The 12115-nt window shown below is 48.2% G+C and overlaps 1 protein-coding gene, 1 long non-coding RNA gene and 2 other non-coding genes across 4 annotated transcripts in view; 1 reads left to right on the plus strand and 3 right to left on the minus strand.

Annotated features, from left to right (window-relative positions):
- LOC119822487 (H-2 class I histocompatibility antigen, L-D alpha chain-like) overlaps window positions 1-12115 on the plus strand; it is a 741986-nt gene that overhangs the window by 427009 nt on the left and 302862 nt on the right. The window lies entirely within an intron of this gene.
- Window positions 7458-9630, minus strand: LOC119822529. The gene is made up of 5 exons (XR_005286800.1): window positions 9540-9630; window positions 9314-9351; window positions 9061-9101; window positions 7966-8131; window positions 7458-7674 (listed from the first exon to the last, which is right to left on the minus strand). It is a non-coding gene; the product is annotated as an uncharacterized LOC119822529 (long non-coding RNA).
- On the minus strand, window positions 8261-8326 carry LOC119824102. The gene has a single exon (XR_005287036.1). It is a non-coding gene; the product is annotated as a small nucleolar RNA SNORD52 (small nucleolar RNA).
- Window positions 9191-9253, minus strand: LOC119824103. Its single transcript, XR_005287037.1, has one exon. It is a non-coding gene; the product is annotated as a small nucleolar RNA SNORD48 (small nucleolar RNA).

The raw sequence follows: 12115 nt of genomic DNA on the forward strand, positions 1-12115 counted from the left end.
AGCTGTGTTTCTAAGCAGGGCATGGTGGCCTGAAATCCCAGCACTGTGAAAGCAGAGGCAGAAGGATCAAGAACTTGAGGCCAACAGACCTCCCAGATTGAAGTCCAGGCCGAAACAAACAAGTGACAGGTGTTGGGACTATTATGTGAAGTGTGTGACTCTGTTTATTCTGCATTTGTTTAACTCTGTGAAGCTGTGACTCTTTGTCTGCCTCGAACACTTGATGGTCTAATAAAGATCTGAACGGTCAGTAGCGAGGCAGGAGCAAGGATAGGTGGGGCTGGCAGGCAGAGAGAATAGATAGAAAGAGAAAACTGGGAGAAGGGGTTCCGGAGGAGCAGTAGCCTGAGAAGGAGGAGGACATCCAGGGCCACCCAGCTACACAGCCGTCCACCGACTAAGTAAGATTTACAGAAGTAAGAGAACAGGAAAAACACAGAGGTCAAAGGGTAGACAGGATTATATAAGTTAAGAAAACTGGGCAAGAAACAAGCCAAGCTAAGACTGGATGTTCTTAAACAAGAATAAAACTGTGTGTTATTCTTTTGGGAGCTGGGTGGCAAGTTCCCCAAAAGAGTCTGAGGAGGTTAATATCATATTACTATAGCCAGGTAGTGATGGTGCATACCTTTAACCCCAGCACATGGAAGTTCGAGGACAGCCTGGTCTACAAAGTGAGTTCTAGGACAGCTAGGACCATTATACAGAAAAACCCTGCCTTGAAAAACCAACCAACAACAACAACAAAAAAAAAAAAAAAGGAAGGAAGGAAGGGAGCTACTTGGGTGTTAGTTAATTCCAAATGTAGTCCAGCTGACAACCAAGACCAGCCAGCCATCACAAGTCCATCCCTCGTTAAATTGGCACAAAACCATAAGTCCTTATGTCATGCCTAGCCTATTGCAAATATATAATTGCAAATACATTATATAAGCAGGTCACAGTTATACCTATCATAACTATCCATTGTACAACATTGTACAACCAGAAATATATTATAAATTTTAGAATAGGGAGCAATGTCCCTTCAGGAACAACAAATACGATGGTCACTGATATTCTTAGTTGACTTTACATAACCTGATAAAGAAATGCGGGAAAGAAAACACGGGTGTCTGTCAGCTGGCTAACTTTATCTGGCGTGTCAAGAGTGACCAACCAGCTTCATCACTTCCCACAAGAGCGACCAACCAGCTTCATCGCTTCCCACAAATTGCCATTTTTTTTTTCCTTTTTTGAGACAGGGTTTCTCTGTAGTCTTTGACTGTCTTGGAACTCACTCTGTACACCAGGCTGACCTTGAACTCAGAGATCCACCTACCTCCGCCAATGTGTCTGCCTCCTTGAGTGTGTAGAACAGTCCACAGCACGGGCTTCCAATACCGAGGTCACGGGCTTCCGGTGATGCTCTCCGAGCTTCTGGTCAGCGACTGTAGGTGCTGGAAACTGGAAAGGCGCTTGCATTTCTGCTGATTCCAGATGCAGTCAAGTTGGCAACCAAGCTCTTTAGACTCTCGTGATCATCCTCCCTGTGGGACCGGCATCGTAGAGCCCCTTCTAGTCAGTTTCCTGCTGTTCATCTTTTTGGGAATTTTAAGTCAGGTTCAGACTAAAACCACGTGGGCCTCTAAAGGGCATTCTGATTGGGGGTCTTCTTGACCTCCACCTCAGCGTCTCTGGGCTCTGCTGCGATGTCCGATGTCCGTTCTTACGCACTTTATCCAGGGGTCGCTGATGATTACAGAAGGCTTGTCCCCCGGTGCTGCTACGGAGCAGCTGGATCTGGCCTTCTGCTCCACACAGATGGAAGTCCTGACTGGTCAAGCTCTCCAGGGGCTAGGCTGACAGCGGGAGGAGCAGTGAGCAGCACCCTCTAGTGCCACAGTCCTTGAGCAGGCCTCCGTAGAAACTGTGAGCTTATCACAGCAAGCCAAGAAGCTTCCTCAGTTCTCAGCAGGGCTAGTTATCCTCAGAGCCCAACTGGAGTCCGTGGTACAGCCCTTGCCCTGGGGTGTCAGAGGACTTGACAGTGCTTTGGAACTCTAGGCCACCAGGTCTGGAATGTCTCTTGGTTGGCTCTTTGCTGGCTCCAGTCTCAGTTCTCCACATCCTACCGTCTTACTCCTCCAGCTACTTCTTCCCTTGATGGCTTCTCTACTGTCTTACTCCTCCAGCTACTTCTTCCCTCCACGGCTTCTCTACTGTCTTACTCCTCCAGCTACTTCTTCCCTCCACGGCTTCTCTACTGTCTTACTCCTCTTTCCTCCGTGGCTTCTCTACTGTCTCTCTGCTTTCTTCTTATTTTTAACCCTATGTATTTATTCTGTGTGTACATGTGTGTGCTCATGTGAACATGTGATGGTCAGAGAGCAACTTTTGGGAGTCAGTTCTCTCCTTCCACCATGAGGGTCCCAGGAATCAAACTCAGGTTGTCAGGCTTAGTGGGTAAGAACACAGACTGCTCTTCCAAGGGTCCTGGCTTGGATTCCCAGCACCCACAAGGCAGTTCACAGCCATCTGGAAGTCCAGGTCCAGGGAATCCATACCCTCCTCTGGCTTCTTCAGACCCTGGAGACAAACACAATGCCAGACATGATACAGCCAAAACACCCCCCGACACAAAGTCACTTTAAAAACATGGTACAAACTCCTTCAAACAGCCCTGCCTGGGGACATGCCTTCAGGGTCTCTCAAAGCCCTGTGGTGCTGGCAGAGGGTCATCTGGCTGAGAGCAGGCTGACAGTTCTTTTGCTCCAGGCAGCCAGAGTCTCACGTCTGTGGTTTAGGGAGTCAGCCTGTCCTGCACCAGCTTCGATTACTTACAGGAGAATGAGCATCGGGCACGCTTGAGGTCAGCATGTAAAAAAACAGTATTATCATTGATCACGTCTAAGATTTTAGCTGTATGTAAGGGCAGTTAACACCCAGGCCAGGCATGGTGGCTCACAACCCTGTGAGACCTCCGGAGTGGAGGCCTGGGCAGGCTCCGTGTCTGCCTGGGTTCCCGCAGATTGCCTTTGAGGGACGGTGGTATGGAAGCGTGGTAGTTTCTGTGATTGCTCCACTTCCAGAGATAAAGGCTCTCGGAGAGATGAAGATAGTGTTTTCACACAGACGTCTTTTTAAATCTCTTCCTCATAACAGGAAGCTGTGGGTTTTGAGAATGGACATGATCGGATGATTATCTCAACTTAGCAGAAGTAGTCTGTATTTTTAAGGCTTTGGAGACTTGTCTGTAGCATGATTAATAAAACCCAGAGACAGATATTGGGGTTCAAGTTGAAGGTCAGAAAAGCAAAGCAGGGGGCTGGAGAGATGGCTCAGAGGTTAAAAGCGCTGGCTGCTGTTCCAGAGGACCTGAGTTCAATTCCCAGCAACCACATGGTGGCTCACAACCACCTGTAATGAGATCTGGTACCCTCTTCTGGCCTGCAAGTATACATGCAAGCAGAACACTGTATATGTAATAAATAAACATATTTAAAAGAAAGAAAGAAAGGAAGGAAGGAAGGAAGGAAGGAAGAGAGGGAGGGAGGGAGGAAGGAAGGAAGGAAGGAAGGAAGGAAGGAAGGAAGGAAGGAAGGAAGGAAAGCAAAGCAGACGCCCACTGGAATGGTGATCCTACCTCCAGGAATCTCAGAATGAGACTGAGAGCTCTCCTCCCGTTTTATAATCCTCTCTAGTTCTGGGATTAAAGGCGTGCACCACCACCACCACCACCCGGTTTCTATGGCAAACTAGTGTGGCTACTGGGATTAAAGGTGTGCGTCCCCACTGCCTGGTCTATAAGGCTGACCAATAGGACTATTTTACTCTCTGATCTTCAGGCAAGCTTTATTTATTAAAATACAAATAAAATATCACTACAGTTATTTGTGTTTTGAAATAGGATGTCACTATGTAGCTCCAGCCATGTGCAGGGACTCACTACAGAGATCAGGGTGACCTTGAACTTACAGAGCTGCCTGCCTCTGCCTCCCAGCGAGGGATCAAAGGTGGGTACCACCACGCCAGGCTGTTTATTTATTGACAAGATCTTATAGCTCAGAACTAGTTGTACAGAGGAAGGTGACCTTGAGTTTCTGACCTTCCCACCTGCACCTCCCAAGTGTTGAGGTGACAGGCATGCCCTGTGAACAGCCAAGGCAAGCTGGGTTCCACCTGAGCTACATCCCAAGCCCCATGTGACTGCTGTCACCCTGACAGTGTTTTAATCTTACGCCTTGAGCCTGATTGGCACCAGAAAGGAGGTCTAACACCCCAGGGTGGGGGCAGTTTAGATCGTGGAAGGAAGGGACAGGAACACAGAAGAGACCTTTGGATAGATGAATGATTGCTCATTTACAAGGACGGTTGACCATTTACGAATAGATGCCAAGGGTTAGTAGGGAAGGGCGGGTGAGGAGAGACTGAATAGGCTTTGTGACTGTCTGGGAAGACTGTGGTCATTCACACCGAATACAGTCATGTGCTAAGCCTTTTGAGGAGCATTGTATATAAAAGGAATGTTACATATTGTTAACTTCTCTGTGAGAATGAGAGGCACTCTCCTTCACCGACACAGGGGACTGTAAGAGTGACTAGGTCGGTCAAAGTTAACTTTTAAGTGTTCTGGGCAAACTGTGGTGGCGCACGCCTTTAATCCCACACTCGGGACACAGAGGCAGGTGGGTCTCTGTGAGTTTGAGGCCACTCTGGTCTACAGAGCAAGTCCAGGACAGTCAGGACTATTACACAGAGAAACACTGTCTTAAAAAAAAAGAAAAAAGTATTCAAAAGTATTCTGTCTTTCCTACCCACGCCTCCCCAAACCCCTGGAGCTGAGGACCAAACCCAGGGTCTTGCATTTGCTGAAAAAGTATTCTGAATGCCTTCAGAATCATTCCTTTTTCTACTTTTTAAATTTTGGGGGGGAGGGGTTTCTTTTCTTTTTCCTATTTGTTTATTTTTGGCTTTTGGAGACAGAGTTTCTCTGTGTAGTCCTGGCTGTCCTGAAATTTGCTCTGTAGATCAGGCTGGCCTTGAACTCACAGAGATCCACCTGCCTCTGCCTCCAGAATGCTGGGATTAAAGATGTGAGCCACAACCACTCGGCTTAAAATTTATTTTATTTGTATGAGTGTTTTGCTTGCACGTGTGTCTGTGCATCACATGTGTTTGGTGCCACAGAGGTCAGAAGGTGTTGGATCCCGTGGAACTGGAGTTAAAGATGACTAAGTCATCAGGTGTGGTGGGACCCAAACCTGGGTCTTTTATAAGAGCAGCCAGCGCAGCCAAGAGAGCCAGGTGGTGGTGGCGCAAGCCTTTAATCCCAGCACTGGGGAGGCAGAGGCAGGTGGGAGGCAGAGGCAAGTGGGTCTCTGTGAGTTCAAGGCCAGCCTGGACTACAAGAGCTAGTTCCAGGACAGGCTCCAGTACAGATAAACCCTGTCTTGAAAAACAAAACAACAACAACAAAAGAGCAGCCAATGTTCTTAACCGATGAACCATCTGGCCAGCCTCTACCTCCAGAATCTTCTTGTTTTGTTTTTTTTGAGACAGGATTTCTCTGTGTAACAGTGTTTCTGGCTGTTCTGAAACTCACTGTGTAGACCAGGCTGGTCTCCAACTCAGAGATCCACTTTGCCTCCACTCCGGAGTGTTGGGATTAAAGGCGCCACCGTGGCAGTTTACCTCCAGAACCTTAGTCACCCTGTTCCCAAGATATTGTAACTCCAACCAAGTACTATGAGATTATATGCAGTACAGACCCATCAGAGATAAACATTCAAAGTTTTGGCAGGGTCCAGTTTGACACCTTTAGAGGCAGAGACAGGCCCATCTCTGTAAATTCAAGGACGGTCCTGAAGTCATAATGCATTCCAGGCCAGCCAGACCACAGAGTGAGGCTCTGTTTCAACAAACCAAGCAAGCATGCTAGCAAGCAAGCACTGTCAGGTTTAATACCCACTCCTACAGTCTGTAATTACAGGAACAGGTGATCTGACTCCCTCTTCTGACCACTGTGGGAATTGCATGCATGTGGCCCACAAGGCCTGCAAATCATCTAAACACCTAAAAGCATTTCTTTGCTTTTGATTTTGACACAGGGTCTCACTATGTACCTCAGACTGTTCCTCAAACTCACAGAGATCCACCTGTCTCTGCCTCCCGAGTGCTGTAAGAGTCTTTTAAAGTTGAGTGATTCTAAGTTTTTGTGTGTGTGCACTTGTGGAGGGTGCTGGCAATGAATCTGTCAGCAGGCTTGGTGGCAAAGGGCTGCCTTCCCAGCTCAACTGGATCACCCACTCTGTGCTGTGCTTATGCTCAACCCATTCCTTCCCCTGCTCCCTCATCTTGCCAATTAGAGATGGGCAATTTCAAAGGGAAAAAGCCAATCAACTGATTAGGGAAAATGGAGGTTGGAAAACACAACTTTCCTGTTAGGGAGGGAACTCAGCACAACAGCTTTCCTTCTTACAATCATCTGTGCCTAAGGAGCCTGCTTAAAACGTGTTTCTGCAGGCACAGGCACATGAAGGTCAGCGGTAGCTATGGCCTTCATAGGACAGTTAGCATCAGATATTAAGAAAAGTTACAATGGTTAGAAGGGTTGCAGGATTAATCTCACAGGATGATAATCACAATAGGGAAACTCCGTTTCTCAAGATTATTCTCAAGATTACAATCTAACTTTATCTTCAGCTAGTTCCTGAAACAGTCACTGAACCAGCTAATCCTAGATTTCTGATTCTTCTCTTCCTGCTTAGATTTTTGGCTATTTTCTTCCTACTTGGGATGGGGGAAAACCTGGATTTATCCAGGTCTTTCTTTGGGGAGACCTGGATAAATATCCAAGTCTTTCACCAGCACCCACATAGCTGCTCAGAGTTGTCTCTAACTGCAGGACCCCTCACATAAACACACGCAAAGCACCAATGCACATGGAATAAATTTAGTAAGTGCTGGCCTCAACTATGGGCCAACCTGCCTCTGCCTCCTGAGTGCTGAAATTAAAGGCGTGGGGCACCACTGCCCAGCATGTAAAGGATTTGATGCTGTACTCTATTTCGCAGAAAGGAAATTTAATCCCTGCACTCAGGAGGGGTGAAGCCTCAGCACTTTACAGCCACCCTTGTTCATAGCAGGCAGTTGAGATCAAGACCAGACCTTGGGCTGAAACTGTTAATGCAGTTTAGCCTCTACTAGACAGACCATCCAGACAGGCCCATGCTTGCTATCACAACAAACTTCAAGAACCAAATCAAAGCCCCCCCCCCCAATCTCAGCACAAAAGCTCAAGGGATCCCAAGCATTAAAATGACAGCTCTGGAGGACCTGAGCTCTTGCGTGTTTGATGCTTGTGGCAGGTAGGGCCACCTTGTGATACACAAATACCACACAGTTGTGACTACTGGGACCTTTTACTTCCTGCAAACCCTTTCACACCACCCCTGCCACACACAGACAGCAATCACTTCAGTGTTCAAGTATTTTATTAGACTTTCAGAGAAAGCCAAGACAGTGTAAACATTTCAGGGAGGCAAGCTTTCATCACATTGCCCAAACTCTTCAAGCGAAACGCAGCTCCACATTCCCAGTAAACAGATGCCACCACATTTAGCTGATGTGGTCCAGCACTGACAGCGCAAACAAAATTCTCAGGATCCATGTCAGCCTCTGTAGCAGCAAATCCTGAAATTTCAGAAAAGGAACATGGATTCAAACATCCTCAGAAAAGTCCAACAAGTTTACCATAAAGTGGAAAAGGACTGAGCAGTGACTTTACAAGCCCTGGTCATACCAGCATGTCCGTTGGCGCCCGGTGGTCCCAGGTCTCACGGAAGTGAGGTAAGGCACGGAAAAGGCAGTAGGCAGCATTCCTCCACAGACTAAGTCAAACCCTTCTAACTGCTCCCCCAAGCTGCCCTTAATCATGACCCAGTTCTTAATTACAGCAACGGAAGGTTTAACTACAACACTCACCGCCACAGCAAGCAGGAGAAAGGGCCCCTTCTCAGACACTAGCATGACCGGGCAGGCACAATCATGGCATGCTGGATCACTTCTAAGGACAGATTCCACCTTAGGTTGGGTTCTCAGGTCAACTCAATCTAGATGACAACCAGGTCTCTGTGTAATCTTCAGAACTCTAGAGACGAAAATAGGACAGTCAACGACAAGCAGGAGCCAGCTACCTCAGTAGAGCATTTGGGACACTGAATTCCATCCCAAGGAAAGGAAATAGTGCACCCAAAGTAAGAATTCAGGTTCCCCAAGAGAGTCAGATTTATAATTGACATCAGGACCAGTGTCAGAGACTCTAGTCTGTGAAATCATCATTCCCAATTTAGGGAGACCTGAATCAAGAGCACCACCTTAAAACACACCAGCCTCAGTTTGTAAAAAGACAACAGAAGCCCAAAGATTGTTAGTCTGAGAGTAAGAAAACCAGTTGTGGTAGGCCACGTTTGTATTCTCAGGCTTTGGGGCTATAGCATCATTAGAAGAAATCCAAAGCCACCAAGTCACTGGATCATAACCGCTAAAAACTACAAAGAGGTGGGACAACCACAGCTAAGTACCATTTAAAAAAACCCTTAAAAAGCCCACCATACCCAACGAAATCCTTGCATCCTGAATGGTCTAAGAAAGTCTGAGCTACTAATAATTCAACAAAGCACACATATCCAGAAAAATTGCAATGAGGGTCATGACTCATAGCTTCAAACCCAGCCATTATAAGTTTGGATAAGTTTGGAATTAGGTTAAAACTGGGAATGGCGGCATGCTTATGGGATTTAGGGTTCCAGCACTCGAGACGCTGGAAAATGGGTGAGCGGTTATATATAGAGCACGGGCTGCTCTTCCAGGACCCGGATTAAATTCCCAGTACCCACATGGCCGCTTACAGCTGTATCTCCAGCACAGGGGCCCTGACTTCATAGAACAAGCGTGCACATAATTTTTAGAAAACTAAGAATCAAGCAAGGGATAAACAAACGCTAATGGCCATGATGCCTTGCTAAGAAAACCGTCTGAGAGCAACCCAAGGACCTTCTGTCGCCCAATACTACTAACCTTCCTTCAGGAGGAAGCGGCCAGTGGGTGTCCTCAAACCCCTAACAGGAAGCAAAGACAGAAGCAAACCGTTAACAACTCCAGGCCACGGCAGCTCGAAAGCCAGCTACTGCAGACTCCGGCCAGGGGCGGTCAGAGCGCTGCGGTGATGGCGTCAGCGGGACACTCAGAATCACCAGAGGTCATCATTACCGTCGCTCCCCCGGGACCAGGGCCCTCCACATCCCGCCCTGCGCTCGCACCATCCACTCACCATCGTGTCCCTGGGTCCCGCTGGCGAGGATCCGTGACCTGGGGAGAGAGAGAGAGAGAGAGCAGTGTGAACACAGGCCCGAGAGACTGCGGCCCGCGTCCCTGCCCCCGGGCTGGGTCAGTTCCAAGGGTGGCGTCACGGAGACATCAGAAACTCTAGTCTGTAAATGTGGGTCATCCTGCCCAGCCCCACGCCGCGGAGCCCTCCCCACGGGACCCGGGGGTACCTGCTGCACGACCTCCGCGGAGGGAGCAAAGCCAGAGACTCAGCAGGGACGCAGGCGCAACGCAGAGCAGTCAGCAACGCGGCAGACTCGCGCACAAAGAGGCCCGCCGCCGCCCGCCCACGCCTTTTATAGCCGCGCCAGCCCGGGGTCCTGACGCGCGTAGTCGTCTTCGGATATGCCTGACCCGGGCGCGCTGACCAATGCGGAGGGAACGAAGAGAAATTATGTCGCTCACTCTTCTGGGTGGAGAGTCATGCATGACTTGTGACTTCTGCTAAATTACCAAAGAAAAAGAAAACAAAAATGGAAGCAGGCGGGCGGCCTAGACGCCCAAGGTGGGGTAAAGACCCCGGAGAGCCGGCTGGGTGCGTGCGCTCTCTGGCCGCCTGGAGGGGTGTGGCTGCGGTGATTCTGTTCTCCTGATCCTGGCTACTACCTAGGGGACTCAGGTCACCTCCACCAGCCAGGACGATCTGAATTATTTGCACCTCAGCTTCTGCTCTCCATCCCTTTTATTAAAAAAAAAAATAGCTTTATTGGATAGTTTGTAACTAACTAGATAGTCCAAGATGGGGTCCAACCATGCTTAGAATTACAGGCGTGATCCACTACCAGCTCAGACATCTTTGTCAGTTTTAAAAATTATTTTAAAAATTAACATTATGGCCGGGCGTGGTGGTGGATGCCTTTAGTCCAGCACTCGGAGGCAGAAGCAGATGGATCTCTGAATTCCAGGTCAGCCTGGTCTACAAAGTAAGTTCCAGGGCAGCCAGGGCTGTTACACAGAGAAACCCTGTCTCGAAAAACACAAACAAAGAAATTAATTTTATTTATGTATGTGCGCAAGTGCCTGCTGAGGCCAGCCACAGCGCTTTAGATCCTTTGGAACCAGAGTTACAGGAAGCTGGGAGGCATCTGCTGTGGTTGTTGGCCAGGACCTCGAAAGAGCAGTAAGTGCTCCTAACCTCTGAGGCCTCTCTCCAGCCCCCTTGGTCATTTTTCTGAGACTGCAGTTCTGCACTCAACACTTCTGCCTTCACTTCCTAATGCTGGAATCGTATGTGTGAGCCACTTTGAGCGTCTCTGGCTTCGTTTTTAAAAATACATTTTAGCTAGGAGGTAGCTGTGTGCAATTTTAACCCCAGAACTTGGGAGGCAGAGGCAGCAAATCTCTGAATTCTTGAAGAGCAAATCTCTTCAAGGCCAGCTTGGTCTACAATGGGGGTTCCAGGACAGCCAGGGCTACACAGAGAAACCCTGTCTTGAAATAATTAACTAACTAATTAACTAATTAATTAATTAACTAAAAGTTGGAGGGCCGGGCTGTGCCCTTTATGGAGCTAGAGGGCGGTCTAAGACCTTAACTCAGAAACAATATTCTAAATGAAATTTGGAAGGTCACGGTGCATACAAGAAATGGATTTTCTCTGTACTTTTTTTCAGTTATTCCATCTGCCCTCCCTCCCTTGAAGCTGTAGCCTTCCATCAAAACTCTCTTGTGAGGTTGGGGTGGTGGCACCGGCCTCTGATCCCAGCACTTGGGAGTCAGAGGTAGGCAGATTTCCCAGGCCAGTCAGGGCTACGCAGAGATCCTGCCTTGAAACTTAATATAAACCTTTTAAAATCTAAGAATCCTACAGTAATCATTTATTTGATAAGCTTCTGAGTTCCCAGAGGCCCGGTTTCCACCGGGGAGAGCTATGGGAAGAGGCTGCTTTCAGTTCTACACTGAGTACACGTTCTGGCTAGACATGACTTCTAAAAGTCTGATGTGGCTTAGCAATAAACTGGATCTCTAATGAGCAGTTTGTGAACATAATCGCCCTGACCTCAAGAATTAGTTTCCGGTCATCAAACTCTTGCTGATGGCTTCTTTACCGCAGGGCAGCCTGACACCTGCTGTGTAAGAATATGCTGGAAATGTGGAAGAATATGCTAGAATATGCAGGGTGGCTGACCCTGGCCCAGATAAGTGATTTGTTCTGGCTGGAGCTGGGGATTGTTTTTGGGGCCTCATGCATGTTAAGCCAACATTCTGTCATTGAGCTCCACTCCCCAGCAATCCTAGGATGATGTCATTACACCAATAGGATGGAGACTCATGGATCAAAACAGCTTTTGATTGGAAGCATTTATTTCCCCTATTTTCTGCCTGTTTATTCAGGCCTTGGACATGCTAAATAAATGGTCCATTATTTCACCAGGCTTACTGCCTGGAAGGAAGAGGGCGGATACAGAGAGTGGGTGTGAGAGTGTACTGTAATCCCAGCGTTTGAGGCCAGCGTAGTCTAAACAGCACATTCCAGCACAGCCAGGGCTACATAGAAAGGCCCTCTCTCTCTCTCTCTCTCTCTCTCTCTCTCTCTCTCTCTCTCTCTCTCTCTCTCACACACACACACACACACACACACACACACACACACACACGAACCCCCCCTGCCCCCAAAGAAAAAGATAGCCAGACCTGGTGCCTGGTGGCAAGAGTGTCCAATCTAAGCTAAGGGGTTTGGGGATGGGGACTGAAAAGGTCAGGCTGAGCTGGAGGAAGTCTGACTGTAGTCATAGCCGGCACAGCT

Source organism: Arvicola amphibius, chromosome 9, assembly GCF_903992535.2.
Source record: "Arvicola amphibius chromosome 9, mArvAmp1.2, whole genome shotgun sequence".
NCBI lineage: Eukaryota > Metazoa > Chordata > Mammalia > Rodentia > Cricetidae > Arvicola > Arvicola amphibius.